General features: G+C 44.9%; 1 long non-coding RNA gene across 3 annotated transcripts in view; it reads left to right on the top strand.

Moving 5' to 3' along the window:
• Nucleotides 1-631: 631 nt before the first annotated feature.
• The window catches only part of LOC138854005 (uncharacterized), an 86,101-nt gene continuing 67,924 nt past the window's right edge, over nt 632-18,808 (top strand). For all 3 annotated transcript variants that reach the window (XR_011393181.1, XR_011393182.1, XR_011393183.1), the window contains exons 1-2: nt 632-779; nt 3,140-3,407. This is a non-coding gene — a long non-coding RNA (uncharacterized lncRNA). The remainder of the gene's footprint in view (nt 780-3,139; nt 3,408-18,808) is intronic.

Below are 18,808 nucleotides of genomic sequence, written 5' to 3'. Positions count from 1 at the left end.
ATACGTAGTACTGTAAAGATGAACGAGTGGTATTTAATCAATAACAACATTGCGATTAGCCGATGGCTCGAAGCCATGTTGTCGCAATGTTGTTGTTGATTAAATACCACTCGTTCATGGTTACAATATGATGTATACTGCTTGTGGAGGCTAGTACACCAAACAGGGAGTAGAATGAAATTAGCGCTCAGGCACCCACACCACCGTATGTCCTCGAATCACGGTACAACACCTAGCTCTGCTGGGTGAGTGATCTTTGTAGGATTGGTGTGGGTCGCATCCTGGGACAAAACTGACCTAATTTACCCGAAATGCTCTTAATAACAACCGGCTTTCTATATAGTAGTATGTCAATGATGTCAGCCAGGCTTGTAAACCTTGTATATGTACTTGTAGAAATAAATATATTATTATTATTATTATTATTATTATTATTATTATTATTATTATTATTATTATTATTATTATTATTATTATTATTATTAAGACACGGCGTAGCATAGGTCAGCACCATCTATTGTCTGGCAACACAACTTTATTAGGTCACGCACCCTGGGAGGGAATGGTATCAGGGGAAGAGTTACCCTGCCTGAAGTGTCTTGTTATTGTTTCAGTCAGCCTGTTTGTTTGGGTGTGACGACGTGTATAGTGGTGACGCAGGACACAAACACGGAGAGGTGTATGTCGCTCTATATACACTCCGAAGGTGAACAGGTGAACAAAGCCTTAAGAATATAAGAACGAAGGAATACTGCAGCAGGCCTACTGGCCCATGCGAGGTAGGTCCAAGTCTCCTACCGGCTTAAGCCAATGCACCCAACCTAGTCAGGTCAGGTCACATTGACTTAAGGGAGGAACACGGCAACCGACCTGGTAGCACAAGCTATCAGGTCCAACTCACACCCACCCACATCCACTCATGTATTTATCCAACCTATTTTTAAAGCTACACAACGTTCTGGCCTCTATAACTGTACTTGGGAGTTTGTTCCACTCATCCACAACTCTATTACCAAACCAGTACTTTCCTATATCCTTCCTGAATCTGAATTTTTCCATCTTAAACCCATTGCTGCGAGTCATGTCTAGGCTAGATATTTTCAGCACACTATTTACATCCCCTTTATTTATTCCCGTCTTCCATTTATACACGATTAGCAGCAACGATGGCATTGTTTTGAAGGCAAGTCTAGACTTACACATGTATTTTATGAGCCAAAACCAGTCAAGCAAAGTTCTTTGATGCTGGTGATGGGCTCTTGATTCAAGGAATTGAATCCCCCCCCCCCTTCCCTTGGATCGAACCTAGTTACCTCCTATTCCCCCAGATGCTGTACGACTCCTACGTATTTTTAATAAAGCAATAACATAAGGTAAGCTAAGACCTCTTATCTTCAGCTCATTTTTAAAGTCAGGCTCTAAAAATATTTTTACTTTAAACCTTTTATAAGGGTAACCTTAACGCCGGTGACTTGCACTTCACCCAGAGAACTGAAGCTACCCTATCATATCCCCTCAAGGGAGGTTCCTTGGCGCTGGTGGGGGGCTCTTGATCTAGGGAACTGAAGAATTGAGACACTTGTGCAACACATGGATCTTTGATAAATTAGACACATGTGCAACTCTTGGGTATCTTTATTGAGGAAACGTTTCGCCACACAGTGGCTTCATCAGTCCATACAAAGGAGAATCTTGAAGAACAGGAGGAGAATGAGGTAATCTATTCAAGATTGATGGACTGACCACATCGACTCAAGGTTGAGGGACTGATTACCTCATTCTCTTCCTGTTCTTCAAGATTCTCCTTTGTATGGACTGATGAAGCCACTGTGTGGCGAAACGTTTCCTCAATAAAGATACCCAAGAGTTGCACATGTGTCTAATTTATCAACATGTCGGTTCTCTGAACCATTCATCTACAAACATGGATCTTTATTGAAGAAACGTTTCGCCACACAGTGGCTTCATCAGTCCAATACAAAGTAGAAATGGGTAAGGAGAATAGAAGTTTGAGGTAATCAGTCCCTCAACCTGGAATCGATGTGTTCAGTCCAACACTCTTGTAGGAAGAGTAATGGACTCTGGATCTGTGCTCCGGTTCCCTGAATTGAACCTGAATACCTATCATCCCCCCTTTCCCCACATGTGCTGTATAATCCTATGGGTTTACCGCTCCCCCATGATTATTTTCTATTCCTAAACTGCTAAACGACTCCATAATTATTTTGGACTTCCCGTATTCGATGTTATTGTTTTTTGTTCGTTTGTGTTTGTTTTTTATTTTGTTAATTGTTTGTTGTCAAGTTTTTTAATCTTCTTACATAATTTAGAAATTTTACAGCAGTGTTATTTAGTAAATTATGTAAAATTTACCCTAGAATGACTGAATAGTCATTGTGAATTATTTCCACTTTCATGTGTTACCTAATTACATTAGTTATATTTTTACATAGGTTTCGAAAGATTGTGTCCTGTCCTCTGTCCTTTAGTGATTCAAATACATCAAGACATAGATAAATATATCAGATAATTTATTTACAGTATGTAAATAAAGCACTTATAACTACCCATAGCTTGTTCTCTGTGTGAATTAATAAAGTCGCTGGTGAGCGAAACGTCTTCACAATTAAATGCCGTAACTCGCTCCTCGTGCTTATTTACATACACAAATTTATCCTTTAAAAAAATCATATATGAACACTTTTAACAACAGAGGAAATTAATATATTAATATAAATCTCCCGCAGCTTCATTCATAAGAATTCTTTAATTCTGAGACTGTCCTTGACAAGATCAAGTAAAGTATTCCGGTGTTAGGTAAGACACATATGCAACAGTTAGGTATCTTTATTTCGAAACGTTTCGCCTACACAGTAGGCTTCTTCAGTCGAGTACAGAAAAAGAAGCCTACTGTGTAGGCGAAACGTTTCGAAATAAAGATACCTAACTGTTGCATATGTGTCTTACCTAACAATCTGTCGGTATTTTATACCATTTTAATGCTCAAAGTATTCCGGTGACTATTTAGCGTTAAAGGTTCCCTTCAGTGAGTGCCTTGGTTCACAAGGGCTTTTGATCTGAAGAAACTGCGTTTAAGTTTCTTTAGTTCCCCGATAATTTAATATAATAAATTTGACAGGTTCAACCTGGTTCGCTATGGATCGCACTTCACAGTCCTCTACCTACTACAGGAGTTAACAAAAGAACATTAGGAACACTACAACAGGCCTACTGGCCTATGCGAGGCAGGTCCAATTCTCCCACCGCCTTAAGCCAATGCCTTGACCTAGTGAGGTTAGACACGTCACTTAGGGAGGAGCACTGCAACCGACCTAGTAGCACAAGCTGGAGTAGCACAAGTGGAGAAGGAAGCAACATCAGACGGTACAAGAGATTGGATACACAAGGTGAGTACGTGTAGAGTTTCGTAGCCGCTACTTTCTAGTTAGAGATGCGACGTAATGATGAGTTTGTAGGCTACTTTATTTGCTAGACTTACAAGAGCATAAGAATAGAGGAGGACTGCATCAAGCCTCGCAAACCATTTTAACGCTTATCCACATAATTTTCAAAGCCGTACTAGCTGCCAGCCTCGTCAACTCCATCTGGCACACACTGGAAATATAAACACAAATGCAGTATAATGTGATCCTTTATTGACAACGTTTCACCCACGCGGTGGGCTTTTTCAAGTCACACACGGATCTACCTGGGGTTGGAAGGTACGGGAGTATTTATAGTTCAGAACGTTGAGGTCAGGTGAAGATTGCTGCATCAGATGATCTACCGTGTGGGGTTGTAGAGTCTTGGGTAGCTAGGCGGGGATATTGGACAAGTTGTGAGTAGACCTTCTGCAGTGTTCTATGTTCTTATGTGGGATAGCGATGAAGAAGTTTCTTGGCGAGTGGTTCAGCTATGTTATAGAATGTAAAGTAAAAGGACACAAGTGCAACTAATGTGACATTTATTGTGGCAACGTTTCGCTCTCCAGGAGCTTTATCAAGCCATTACAAACAATACATGGACACAGAGGGTATATAAAGGCTCAGAGTGAGGTGAATACTAGTGAGGTACCATTTCGATGTTCACTAGTGGTAGTAGTAGTAGTAGTAGTGAACATCAAAATGGTATACAATACCGACAGGTTGGTAGGTAAGACACATAGGCAACAGTTAGGCAACTTTATTCCGAAACGTTTCGCCTACACAGTAGGCTTCTTCAGTCGAATACAGAAAGTAGGCAGGAACAGTAGAGAAGACGATGTAATCAGTCCATCACCCTTAAAGTCGTAGAATTTGAGGTTGTCAGTCCCTCGGCCTGGAGAAGTTCAGTTCCATAGTCAGGAACTAGTTAGTTCCTGACTATGGAACTGAACTTCTCCAGGCCGAGGGACTGACAACCTCAAATTCTACGACTTTAAGGGTGATGGACTGATTACATCGTCTTCTCTACTGTTCCTGCCTACTTTCTGTATTCGACTGAAGAAGCCTACTGTGTAGGCGAAACGTTTCGGAATAAAGTTGCCTAACTGTTGCCTATGTGTCTTACCTACCAGTAGTAGTAGTGGTAGTGACAAAAGTAATGCAATATGGTAGAGCAATTAATTTGTACATGAGTAAAAGGATATAAAAGCTATTACTTGGGTAACATAAAAATAGGTTGGACAAATATAAACTGGAATGAGGCGGCTTGTTTCAGTGTTCACTCTCTGTGCTTTGTGTAGTATAACAGGAGAGACTATGTGATGGCAGGGTTTACTGTTTTCAGGAGGATTCTTGCTAAGACTTCGGAGATGGTGAAGCTGCCGTTGTTTTGTTTAATTGTATTTGAAACAGCGATCAGTGCTGATTCAAGGCACTTGCGTGTGCGGAAATTAGTTTCTTTTATCACTAATTGGGCGTCTCTGATAAAAGAAACTAATTTCCGCACACGCAAGTGCCTTGAATCAGCACTGATCGCTGTTTCAAATACAATTAAACAAAACAACGGCAGCTTCACCATCTCCGAAGTCTTAGCAAGAATCCTCCTGAAAACAGTAAACCCTGCCATCACATAGTCTCTCCTGTTATACTACACAAAGCACAGAGAGTGAACACTGAAACAAGCCGCCTCATTCCAGTTTATATTTGTCCAACCTATTTTTATGTTACCCAAGTAATAGCTTTTATATCCTTTTACTCATGTACAAATTAATTGCTCTACCATATTGCATTACTTTTGTCACTACCACTACTACTACTACTACTACCACTAGTGAACATCGAAATGGTACCTCACTAGTATTCACCTCACTCTGAGCCTTTATATACCCTCTGTGTCCATGTATTGTTTGTAATGGCTTGATAAAGCTCCTGGAGAGCGAAACGTTGCCACAATAAATGTCACATTAGTTGCACTTGTGTCCTTTTACTTTACATATTGTCGGTAATTCTACCAACTTTATTATGTTATAGAAGCCATTGTTCTGGTTGAAATTGTTGGTTATAGAGATAAACGATGATTCCAGGATTCTTCTGTATTGAGTGTTGTCTTCTGTGGCTATAAGTCTTGAGTTTCTGTAGTTAATTAAATGGTTGTGTGAATTGCGATGTTGTACACAGGCATTCCTTGTATCGTCAGTCCTGCTTGCATATTGGTGTTCTGAAATACGTGTTTGGAGGTCTCTTGATGTTTCGCCCACGTATAATTTGTTGCAGTCATTACAAGGGATTATGTATACCCCTGCAGAGGATGGAGGCTTGTCCTGTCTACTACTGGTGATGTCCTTGATGGTCGTGGTTGTGGAGGTAGATACTTGGAATGATGTTTTGGCAAAGATGTTGGAAACATGTTTGGCAATGGAGTTGGTGGGAAGGACTATGTATCTCTATGTATCGCATTCTGAGGGGCTCAGAACAAGGGAAGAAACTTCTGCACACCATGCCCAGCAACCCCAGACCTGCCAGAATGTACGGCCTGCCAAAGACTCACAAGCCTGGTATCCCACTGAGGCCCATATCCTCGGGAATAGGCAGTGCTCCCCACCAGCTCTCAGGAATTCTCGCCAAACACCTCTCTAAACTCTTGGGCACTATCAGTCCAGCACATCTCAAACACTCAGGTGATCTTCTCAATCGCATTCGCAACATCAACATCAGGAACAAGAAACTTTCCAGCCTTGACGTGACTTCCCTATTCACTAAAGTACCTACTAAACAAGCCATCGATCTCTTGCGCAGGAAAATTGACGATTCACATGATCTTCCCATTCCAGCCAGCGATTTCATCGACCTTGTTGAACTATGTGTTGGCTTTACGTGTTTCTCTTTCGAAAATCACCTCTTTCAGCAGACTTTTGGACTACCCATGGGTTCGCCACTCAGTGCAGTCCTGGCGAACCTATACATGGAACATCTAGAAGCCGAACGTTTCTCCACCATTATTCCTTCGTCTGTCACCTGGCTCCGTTATGTTGACGACATTCTCCTCATAACTCCTAAACGCTTCAACGTTCAAGCTCTCCAAGACAAGCTCAACCAGGTCGAGCCTTCAATCCAATTCACACTTGAAGAAGAAGTCGACAACACTCTTCCTTTTCTTGATGTTCTACTCTGCAAAGCTGACCACGAACTTCGTTTTAAAGTCTATCGAAAACCCACCAACCAAAACGATCTTCTCCACTTCTACTCTCACCACGACACCAAAACCAAACGTGGTGTAATTATAGGCTTCTTCCTGCGTGCACTCAGAATCTGCAGCAACGAGTTCCTTGAGGAAGAATGCACTATAATTGAACAAGTATTTTCCAAACTCCACTATCCTCGTCACTTCATCAGAGACTGCAGACGGCGAGCATTAAACATCTTCAACACACCCAGAGAAGACACTGCCGAGAAGAGATACATAGTCCTTCCCACCAACTCCATTGCCAAACATGTTTCCAACATCTTTGCCAAAACATCATTCCAAGTATCTACCTCCACAACCACGACCATCAAGGACATCACCAGTAGTAGACAGGACAAGCCTCCATCCTCTGCAGGGGTATACATAATCCCTTGTAATGACTGCAACAAATTATACGTGGGCGAAACATCAAGAGACCTCCAAACACGTATTTCAGAACACCAATATGCAAGCAGGACTGACGATACAAGGAATGCCTGTGTACAACATCGCAATTCACACAACCATTTAATTAACTACAGAAACTCAAGACTTATAGCCACAGAAGACAACACTCAATACAGAAGAATCCTGGAATCATCGTTTATCTCTATAACCAACAATTTCAACCAGAACAATGGCTTCTATAACATAGCTGAACCACTCGCCAAGAAACTTCTTCATCGCTATCCCACATAAGAACATAGAACACTGCAGAAGGTCTACTCACAACTTGTCCAATATCCCCGCCTAGCTACCCAAGACTCTACAACCCCACACGGTAGATCATCTGATGCAGCAATCTTCACCTGACCTCAACGTTCTGAACTATAAATACTCCCGTACCTTCCAACCCCAGGTAGATCCGTGTGTGACTTGAAAAAGCCCACTGCGTGGGTGAAACGTTGTCAATAAAGGATCACATTATACTGCATTTGTGTTTATATTTCCATTGTGTCGGTATTTTATACCATTTATTTCCATCTGGCACACACATTGCATGGTTATTATAAGTCATGGCAGAGTCGAATTTTCCCCTAGAATATTTTTTTTTCACTCTAGCTACTTACCTGGAGTATACCTGGAGGGTGTTCCGGGGGTCAACGCCCCCGCGGCCCGGTTCATAACCAAGCCGAACTTTCCCATTTCAGCCTGGGATAAAATTCAATTTTGTGTGAAGGAATGTGACGAGGGAACATAGCTAGCTTTTGTCTCTACTACATAGCCGTCATATAGAATAGATTAGCAGCATATTGGTGACGTATCTTAAATAAAAAATGTCTTTGATAAAGACGATCATCATTTAGGTTTGCTAGTAAGGTAATTTACCCCCGCCATGGCTTGCTACATTTTTTTTCTTGCTCGAGCAGATGTTAGAGTGTAGTCATTTGCATGGCTATGATAATCAGGAACGATGTAAATTAGAACTCTCACACACCCTCTCCCTCCCTCTCCCCCTCTCCCCCTCTCCCCCCTCTCCCCCCTCTCCCCCCTCTCCCCCCTCTCCCCCCTCTCCCCCCTCTCCCCCCTCTCTTCTTTCCTCTTCTTTCTCCCCTCTTTTGTCGCTCTTTTCATCCCCTCTTTCTCGTCCTCTTTCATCCCTCTAACTTACCCGTTTATCCCTTCTTCAGCATCTTTGACTTCACCCATCACGGAAAATACCTTGAAGCACGTAAGAGGCTCTTGATCCTAGGAACTATAACTATCCTCCCCTTCCTTGTGTCCCCCCCCCCCCGCCATTTCCAGGTTTCTATAACACTACTTGCTATAATCCTGTACGCAGTAGCTCTTTCCCTCTTCATCTCCTCTTTTATTTGTCTATCTCTAAGTGCTCCGTGAACTTATGTTTTATTGCGCCCACAAACTTTATTAACGATCGTCCTCTTGTCTTTATTTTTAATTAAATAATATGGGTGTGTAGTGAGAGGAAGATGTTATCAGTCCATTAACGTTGGAGAAATAATATTTAAGGTGGCCAGTCGCTCATCCTGGAGAAGAGTTCAGCTCTATGGTCTGGAATGATGTGTGCGCGTGTACTCGCCTATTTGTGGTTGCAAGGGTCGATTCACAGCTCCTGGTCCCACCTCTTCGCTGGACGCTATTAGGTCCACTCTTTCCGCTACACGAGCTGTATCGTGTGTGTGTGTGTGTGTGTGTGTGTGTGTGTGTGTGTGTGTGCGCGCGCGCGCGCGTGTGTGTGCGTGTGTGTGTGCGTGTGTGTGTGCGTGCGTGTGTGCGCGCGCGCGTGTGTGTGCGCGCGCGCGTGTGTGCGCGCGCGTGTGTGCGCGCGTGTGTGTGCGCGTGTGTGTGTGTGCGTGTGTGTGTGCGCGTGTGTGTGCGCGTGTGTGCGTGTGTGTACGTGTGTGTGCGTGTGTGTGTGCGTGTGTGTGTGCGCGTGTGCTCACCTAATTGCTCACCTAATTGTGGTTGCAGGGGTCGAGACTCAGCTCCTGGCCCCGCCTCTTCACTGATCGCTACTGGATCCTCTCTCTGCTTCCTGAGCTTTGTCATACCTCTTCTTAAAACTATGTATGGTTCCTGCCTCCACTACTTCACTTGCTAGGCTATTCCATTTGCTGACAACTCTATGACTGAAGAAATACTTCCTAACGTCCCTGTGACTCGTCTGAGTCTTCAGCTTCCAGTTGTGACCCCTTGTCCCTGTGTCCCCTCTCTGGAACATCCTATCTCTGTCCACCTTGTCTATTCCCCGCAGCATCTTGTATGTCGTTATCATGTCTTCCCTGACCCTTCTGTCCTCCAGTGTCGTCAGTCCGATTTCCCTTAACTTTTCCTCGTACGACATTCCCTTGAGCTCTGGGACTAGCCTTGTTGCAAACCTTTGTACTTTCTCTAACTTCTTGACGTGCTTGACCAGGTGTGGGTTCCAGACTGGTGCTGCATACTCCAGTATGGGCCTAACATACACAGTGTACAGTGTCTTGAACGATTCCTTATTAAGGTATCGGAACGCTATTCTCAGGTTTGCCAGGCGCCCGTATACTGCAGCGGTTATTTGGTTGATGTGTGCCTCCGGTGATGTGCTCGGTGTTATGGTCACCCCAAGGTCATTCTCCCTGAGTGAGGTCTGTAGTCTTTGTCCACCTAGCCTATACTCTGTCTGCGGTCTTCTTTGCCCCTCCCCAATCTTCATGACTTTGCATTTGGCTGGATTGAATTCGAGAAGCCAGTTACTGGACCACATGTCCAGCCTCTCCAGGTCTCTTTGCAGTCCTGCCTCATCCTCGTCCGATTTAATTCTTCTCATCAACTTCACATCATCTGCGAACAGGGACACTTCAGAGTCTATTCCTTCCATCATGTCGTTCACATATCAAAAATAGCACTGGTCCTAGAACTGACCCCTGTGGGACCCCGGTCGTAACAGGCGCCCACTGTGATACCTCTTCACGTACCATGACTCGTTGCTGCCTCCCTGTCAGGTATTCCCTTATCCATTGCAGTGCCCTTCCTTTTACGTGTGCCAGATCCTCCAGCTTCTGCACTAATCTCTTGTGGGGAACTGTGTCAAAGGCCTTCCTGCAGTCTAGGAAAACGCAATCTACCCACCCCTCTCTCTCGTGTCTTACTTCTGTTACCTTGTCATAAAACTCCAGGAGGTTTGTGATACAAGATTTGCCTTCCATGAACCCATGCTGGTTTTCATTTATAATCTTGTTCCTTTCCAGGTGTTAGACCACTCTCCTCCTGATAATCTTCTCCATGACTTTGCATACAATACATGTCAGAGACACAGGTCTGTAGTTTAGTGCCTCGTTTCTGTTTCCTTTCTTAAATATGGGGACTACATTAGCTGTCTTCCATTTCTCAGGTAGTTGCCCAGTTTCAAGGGATGTGTTGAAGATTGTGGTTAGAGGCATGCACAGCATCTCTGCTCCTTCTCTAAGGACCCATGGGGTGATGTCCGGTCCCATCGCCTTTGAGGTGTCAAGGTCACTTAAGAGCTTCTTCACCTCCTCCTCAGTTGTTCGTATGTCATCCAACACTTGTTGGTATATTCCCTCTTGATGTTCCCTTCTGTGCTGTCTTCCCACAGCCCTTCCTGTCTCGACTGTAAAAACTTCCTTAAATCTGCTGTTCAGCTCCTCACATACCTCCTGATCGTTTCTTGTGAGTTCTCCACCTTCTGTCCTTAATCTGATCACCTGGTCTTTGACTGTTGTCTTCCTCCTGATGTGGCTATACAACAGTTTCGGGTCAGTCTTGATTCTCGATGCAATGTCATTTTCATACTGTCGCTGGGCCTCCCTCCTTACCTGTGCGTACTCATTTCTGGCTCTGCAACTGATCTCCCCATTTTCGTGTGTTCTCTGCCTTCTGTACTTTTTCCATTCTCTATTGCACTTTGTTTTTGCCTTCTTACACCGTTGGGTAAACCAGGGACTCGTTCTGGTCTTCCCGTTGTTACTGTTGCCCTTGGGAATGAACCTTTCCATTGCCTCCTTGCATTTTGTTGCTACATATTCCATCATTTCATTTACTGGCTTTCCTGCCAGTTCTCTGTCCCACTGGACCTCCCGCAGGAAGTTCTTCAACCCTATGTAGTCCCCTCTTTTATAGTCAGGCTTTTCCCATTCTACTCCTGTTATTCTCTCCACTTGCAACTCTACTATGTATTCAAAGCACAGAACCACGTGGTCGCTAGCTCCTAGGGGACTCTCATACTTGATGTCCTCAATGTCTGAGCTGCCCAGGGTGAACACAAGGTCCAATCTTGCTGGTTCATCCTCCCCTCTCACTCTGGTAGTGTCCTTAACATGTTGGTGCATGAGGTTTTCCAGCACCACGTCCAACATCCTGGCTCTCCATGTTTCGGGACCCCCATGTGGCTCCAGGTTTTCCCAGTCAATCTCCCTGTGGTTGAAATCCCCCATAACCAGCAACTTTGCTCTGCTGGAGTGAGCTCTTCTTGCCACCTCAGCAAGTGTGTCCACCATTGCTCTGTTGTTCTCTTCATATTCCTCTCTTGGCCTCCTGCAGTTCTGTGGTGGATTATGCATCACTGCAATGACCACTTTGTGTTCCCCAGACTGAAGTGTACCTGCTATGTAGTCTCTTTCTCCCGTCTCATCTATTCCTTCCATTTTCTCGAATTTCCATCTGTTTTTTACGAGCAGAGCAACCCCACCTCCCCCCCTGCCCCTTCTATATTTCCTCATGATCTGGTATCCTGGTGGGAAGATTGTATCTGTTGTTGTCTCCATGAGTTTTGTTTCTGTAACTGCTATGATGTCTGGGGACTTCTCATTGATTCTTTCTTGCCATTCCTCATGTTTATTAGTTAATCCATCTGCATTTGTGTACCAAACCTTCAACTTCTGTTCTAATACTGTAACTGTGGTGCGGGGGGTGGAAACAGAGGGATCGGTGTGTGATGGTTGGTTTGGATTGTTCAGTTGCCTTGGGGGTGTCATGGCTGGAGTCCTTCTGCAGGTGTTTCTGGGGGGTGCGCTTGTCCTTCCATTTGATCCTGGGTTATTCTGCTCTCCTTTTTCATTTCCTCCCATTTCTCCTTTCGTTTTTGAACTCTCTTTCATTGCCTTCCTTTCGTCCTGTGTTCTGTCTCGGTCGAGGTACACACTCCGGAACTCCTGCTTGCCTCTCAGCCGTGCTTTCTCCTGCAGGATCATGGTTCGGGTTGATTCTGCCTTGAAAATTACTTTGAGAGGCTGATTCCTTTTCTTTGTGAACCACCCAATTCTCCGAAAATTTGCCACCTGGGTCATGTCCCCCTCGCCTATCACCTTCATGATATCTTCAATCGCTTTTTTCTCCTCCTGCTTTCTTTCATCATAAGTTTCCCCTTTAGCTTCGTCTAGCCCATAGACAAACACGGATCTCTCCCTTTCCACCTCCCACTGACTCCCATTGCATCCTCTGATGTGTTTTAGTTCCTTCCCGTGGAGTGTTCCTTCCTTCAGTCCCTTCCCTAGTAATGGCCCCTATGCTTCTTGGTTTATCCTTCCTGCTCACCTGCTCCTGGCCCCCACAGGTATCTGGTAAGGTCCTTGCACATGTCCTAGTTCCTTCAATGTCTTGCAACCTCTCATTCTGTCCTAGTGTGCTCCCTGTCTTTGTTTTGGCCCCATGTGGGTTTGACAGGACCTCTGCATAGTTTAGTTTCCATGCTTCCTTCGGACCTGTTGTCTGTGTTCGATGTAGCCATTGCCGATGCTACTTCTGTAGTATCTTTGTCTCTGTGCTGTTTCAGATGTCTCAGCTCGTCTTCTAATCTCTCTATCTTGATTTCTGCTGCTGTGGCCTGTTGCTTCCACCTTCTGCATTCTGCTGCTAACCTCTCTTCCATCTTCCTTTCCAGCTCATCTAGTCTCCTCCCCCAGTCTTCCTCCCTTTTTTGGAGCTCTACCTCCCATTCCTCCCTCTCAGATTCGTCCTTGGAGCCCCTTGTCCTCATCCTGGTTAGGGGGAGGGGAATAGATGGTTAGGAGAGGGGATGGATGGTTGTGGGGGAGGGGGAGGATGGTTATTGGAGGGGTAGAGATAGTTGGGGGAGGGAGTTAGATGGTTTGAGGGGGAGAGAGGGGATGGATGGTTATGGGGGAGGGGGAGGATGGTTATTGGAGGGAGGGAGGTAGTTGGGCGGGGGTTAGACGGTTTGGGGAGGGGTTAGGTTGTTTGGGGGAGGGGTAGGTGGCTAAGGTGAGGTGGTTAGGGAAGGGGTGGTACGTTTTTGTATCAAGTGTTTGTGTCAAGTGGTGGAGTGTGTGTGTGTGTGCGTGTGTGTGTGTGCGCGTGTGTGTGTGTGCGCGTGTGTGTGTGTGCGTGTGTGCGTGTGTGCGTGTGTGCGTGTGTGTGTGTGCGTGTGTGTGTGTGCGTGTGTGTGTGCGTGTGTGTGTGTGCGTGTGTGTGTGTGGGTGTGTGTGTGTTGTGTGTGGTGTGTGTGTGTGGTGTGTGTGTGTGGTGTGTGTGTGTGGTGTGTGTGTGTGGTGTGTGTGTGTGGTGTGTGTGTGTGTGGTGTGTGTGTGTGGTGTGTGTGTGTGTGGTGTGTGTGTGTGGTGTGTGTGGTGTGTGTGTGTGGTGTGTGTGGTGTGTGTGTGTGGTGTGTGTGTGTGGTGTGTGTGTGTGGTGTGTGTGTGTGGTGTGTGTGTGTGGTGTGTGTGTGTGGTGTGTGTGTGTGTGTGTGTGTGTGTGTGTGTGTGTGTGTGTGTGTGTGTGTTTGTGTGTGTGTACTCACCTATTTGTACTCACCTATTTGTGGTTGCAGGGGTCGAGTCCTAGCTCCTGGCCCCGCCTCTTCACCGGTTGCTACTAGGCCCTCTCTCTCCCCGCTCCATGAGCTTTATCAAACCTCGTCTTAAAACTGTGTATGGTTCCTGCCTCCACTACGTCATTTTCTAGGCTATTCCACTGCCTTACAACTCTATGACTGAAGAAATACTTCCTACTATCTCTCTGACTCATTTGTGTCTTCAACTTCCAATTGTGGCCTCTTGTTTGTGTCCCCTCCCTGGAACATCCTGTCCTTGTCCACCTTGTCTATTCCACGCAGTATTTTATATGTCGTTATCATGTCTCCCCTGACCCTCCTGTCCTCCAGTGTCGTCAGGCCGATTTCCCTTAATTTTTCTTCATAGGACATTCCCCTTAGCTCTGGAACTAACCTTGTTGCAAACCTATGTACTTTCTCTAGTTTCTTGACGTGCTTTATCAAGTGCGGGTTCCAAACAGGTGCTGCATACTCCAGTATGGGCCTGACATACACGGTGTACAGTGTCTTGAATGATTCCTTACTAAGGTATCGGAATGCTGTTCTCAGGTTTGCCAGGCGCCCATATGCTGCAGCAGCCCATATGCTTCCGGAGACATGCTCGGTGTTATACTCGCCCCAAGATCTTTCTCCTTGAGTGAGGTTTGCAGTCTTTGGCCACCTAGCCTATACTCTGTCTGTGGTCTTCTGTGCCCTTCCCCTATCTTCATGACTTTGCATTTGGCAGGATTAAATTCGAGAAGCCATTTGCTGGACCAGGTGTCCAGTCTGTCCAGGTCTCTTTGAAGTCCTGCCTGGTCCTCATCAGATTTAATTCTCCTCATTAACTTCACATCATCTGCAAACAGGGACACTTCTGAGTCTAACCCGTCATGTCGTTCACATATACCAAAAATAGCACTGGTCCTAGGACCGACCCCTGTGGGACCCCGCTCGTCACAGGTGCCCACTGTGATACATCATTACGTACCATGACTCGTTGTTGCCTCCCTGTCAGGTATTCTCTGATCCATTGCAGTGCCCTTCCTGTTATATGCGCCTGATGCTCTAGCTTCTGCACTAATCTGTTGTGAGGAACTGTGTCAAAGGCCTTCTTGCAGTCCAAGAAGATGCAATCAACCCACCCCTCTCTCTCTCTTGTCTTACTTCTGTTATTTTATCATAAAACTCCAGAAGGTTTGTGACACAGGATTTGCCTTCCGTGAATCCGTGCTGGTTGGCATTTATACTCCTGTTCCGTTCCAGGTGCTCCACCACTCTCCTCCTGATAATCTTCTCCATAATTTTGCATACTATACACGTCAATGACACAGGTCTATAGTTTAGTGCCTCTTTTCTGTCTCCTTTTTTTGAAAATGGAAACTACATTTGCTGTCTTCCATACCTCAGGTAGTTGCCCAGTTTCCAGGGATGTGTTGAAGATTGTGGTAAGTGGTATGCACAACATATCTGCTCCCTCTCTAAGGACCCACGGAGAGATGTTGTCCGGTCCCATTGCCTTTGAGGTATCGATGTCCCTTAGCAGTTTCTTCACCTCCTCATCTGTATGTATGTCGTCCAACACTTGTTGGTGTATTCCTTGTTGGTGTCCCCATCTGGTCTGTCCCCCCAGAGTCCTTCCTCTGTGTGTTTGTGTTTGTGTGTGTGTGTGTTTACGTATGTGTGTATGTATGTGTGTGTGTGTATGTGTGTGTGTGTGTGTCTACCCTTGTGTGTGTGTGCTTGTGTGTGAGGGAGGGAGGGTTAGGGGGGGTGTGGTTGAAAGATCCGTCGTGTAGGCACAAATTTAGTCTCATTTATCTTTCCCAATTATGCTACTCTCTCCACTTATTGCCCTTTCTGGATTTACGTGTTAATTGTTGCTGGTTATTATCATTTTCCTTGTTCACATTGAGAGAGGACTTCCTAGCTTCCTAAGTATTCTTACTGTGCGTGTGTGTGCGTGTGTGCGTGTGTGCGTGTGTGCGTGTGTGCGTGTGTGCGTGTGTGCGTGTGTGCGTGTGTGCGTGTGTGCGTGTGTGCGTGTGTGCGTGTGTGCGTGTGTGCGTGTGTGCGTGTGTGCGTGTGTGCGTGTGTGCGTGTGTGCGTGTGTGCGTGTGTGCGTGTGTGCGTGTGTGCGTGTGTGCGTGTGTGCGTGTGTGCGTGTGTGCGTGTGTGTGTGTGTGTGTGTGTGTGTGTGTGTGTGTGTGTGTGTGTGTGCGTGCGCGTGCGTGTGTGTGTGTGTGTGTGTGTGTGTGTGTGTGTGTGTGTGTGTGTGCGTGCGCGTGCGTGTGTGTGTGCGTGCGCGCGCGCGTGTTCGGACATTCACATTTGGGCTTTATAAAACACATTACTGACTAAACCTGAAAAGTTACCAATGGTACTTCTCGCCGATTTAATATATGTGTATTTTCAAGGGACCTTGATTCTGGTGACAGGCTCTACATACAAGGAAGCAGAGCTGACCACCTCTCCTAAATCAGATCAAAACGAATTGCCTCCATTCAACCAGAAGTTGTATGGGCTTAAAATATTGTTAGAAGTTCCCTACAACGATAACAGTAAATATATTCTCGAATCGTAAGTGCGTTACCAGACATTGTGGACGACTTCCTGGCTCGCCAAGCCGCCCCTTCAAACACTGGGTGAGGTAAACAGGCCGCTAGAGATGCTATGTATATTAATATAGAGGGTCACGAGGGATAGTGCCAGTGCCAGACGTTAGGAAAGGCTGGTTGGCAGTGACGCCGACCTCCTGGCTATGGTAGGTGGGTTAAGTAAGTTTATATTTTAGACCAGTCTTTAAATGGTTTCAGAAATGTAAGTTTTAGTTTCTCCGTATATGTTGTGCCACATAAATATTAAGAGCTACGTACGTATATACATAATACATGGATGCATACTTTCATTCATTCATACATGCATACTTGCATGCATGCATGCATGCATACATACATACATACATACATACATACATATACATACATACATACATACATACATACATACATACATAAGTAAACGTTTTAAGACACCATGGCATTAAGGCTGGGGCGTGTTAAACAGGTGGGCGACAACTCGCGTGAGGAAAGGGTTGCAGACAGTGTTGTAGCAGGTCACGGTAGCACATACCGCTGGCTTAACAGATGGACTCGGTAGTCTGGGTATTTTTTTTTTTTTAGTCGTTCAGTATTATAGCCCAACTACTGCCCGTGAGTCACGAACGCGAGTCACACTTGTAAACCACAAGTGAAGAATAATGTAATTCCTGGGGCTTAGCGCTTAGTTTTGCTTATAATATCATTCCTATATGATAATACAGTGATTAACGTACTTAATGTATATATACTGAAAAATATGCATTTATCGGTGTACATACGACATATATTCTAAGAGCAAGGAATAACAAAACACCTTAAGCTTTCTTACTGCTCTAAATAGGTGATGACTCTAGTCGTCTCTAGTCACGGGAATCTTTCAAAGATGGATGCTTTTATGGAGATAAGGAACTCGAATCAATCCTAACTGCTTCCCATTCACCAGTGGTGATATCGTCTTTGTGGATGATCATCTTCAAGGAGTGCAAGTCCCATGTAATTGAAAAAAATATTACGATCAAAGTAAGTGCTCTTATGAGCCCAGAGCTACTGAATGTATGGTGGAATACTTGTGTATGAAATGATAATACATTTATACATAATGACGAGAATGACAGTTATGGAATTTTGTTACAAGGTTTATCGTTCCTCACTGCCTTTATTAGGTCCTGAATTAATAAAATCTCGGGTTGAGGAAGCGTCTTATCACTTGCCACATCCTACATAGTATGTCATTATCATCACTGGCGTACTTGGTAATTGAAAAATTAGATATATGTGCAATATCGGAGTATCTTTATCTGTAGACATTTCACCATCCAGTTGATTCATCAATACAAATTCAAGGACATACTGGGAAGACTGTAGAAGTACAAAAGACGAGGTAATCACGTGAAGCTTTTTTTTTTTTTTTTCTTATTCGCCGGTACTCTCCCGACCCGGGTCTTTTCCAAGTAGTGGTGACCCGGCCTTGGCTCCCTATCTGGGGAGTATCTCGAGACCTAAGTCTCCCATGGGAGGAGGTCCAAATACCCCCTCATCTTTGGGACCAACTGTCCCCAGGCCTAGCCACAGTCCCCTCCCTCACGTGGCTCGTAGGGAGAAGCTAGGCCCCTGGTCTGCCATCTGCCCCGCCCCAAAAGGGCTCGTGGGATGGCATTCTTAATCTGAAGCTTGATGATCATTATAATGAAGTCTCTTAGCTCAAGGTGGCATGTCTTAATATGTTAAAGATGATATAAAATACTGACAGTTTGATGAGTAAAAGGCAAATGTGCAACAGTTGGGTATTTTTTATTGTTGAGACATTTCGCCTACGCGATAGGCTTCTTCAGACAAATACTGAAGAGAATGTATTGTAGGCAGCAGGAGTAAGTGCGAGGTGATGATTTAATCAGTCCATTAATCATGATGTAACCAGTCCATTAACCTTGGCTGGTGGACTGACACCTTTACCTCACCACTAATACTGTTGTATACAATATATTTTCCTCTGTATTTGACTGAAGAAGCCTACCTCCTAGGCGAAACGTTTCAACAATAAAGCTGCCCAACTGTTGCACATGTCTTACTCATGTTTTAATACCCCTTCTGTGTAATGGAAAGTGATATAGCAAGAATTACCTTCTGTTCCCATAGTGTTTCATGTATATCCATCATTATTATATAGCAGAGCACATTGTTAATTTACCAACTTTCGCTGTCTTTGCTAGTGGTGGAAATTTTCAACAGGAAATTAATCGGCCATGCTGTGAGAGCGTCCTAATGGACGTATATTAGAAGCAGCAACAACAGCCTGGTTGACCAAATAAAATAGCGACGAAGTCTGGCATCGTTT

This window comes from Cherax quadricarinatus, chromosome 45 (assembly GCF_038502225.1).
Source record: "Cherax quadricarinatus isolate ZL_2023a chromosome 45, ASM3850222v1, whole genome shotgun sequence".
NCBI classification, from domain to species: Eukaryota; Metazoa; Arthropoda; class Malacostraca; order Decapoda; family Parastacidae; genus Cherax; species Cherax quadricarinatus.
Note: the sequence above shows the minus strand (reverse complement) of the source record. Positions and strands in the feature narration are given on the sequence as shown.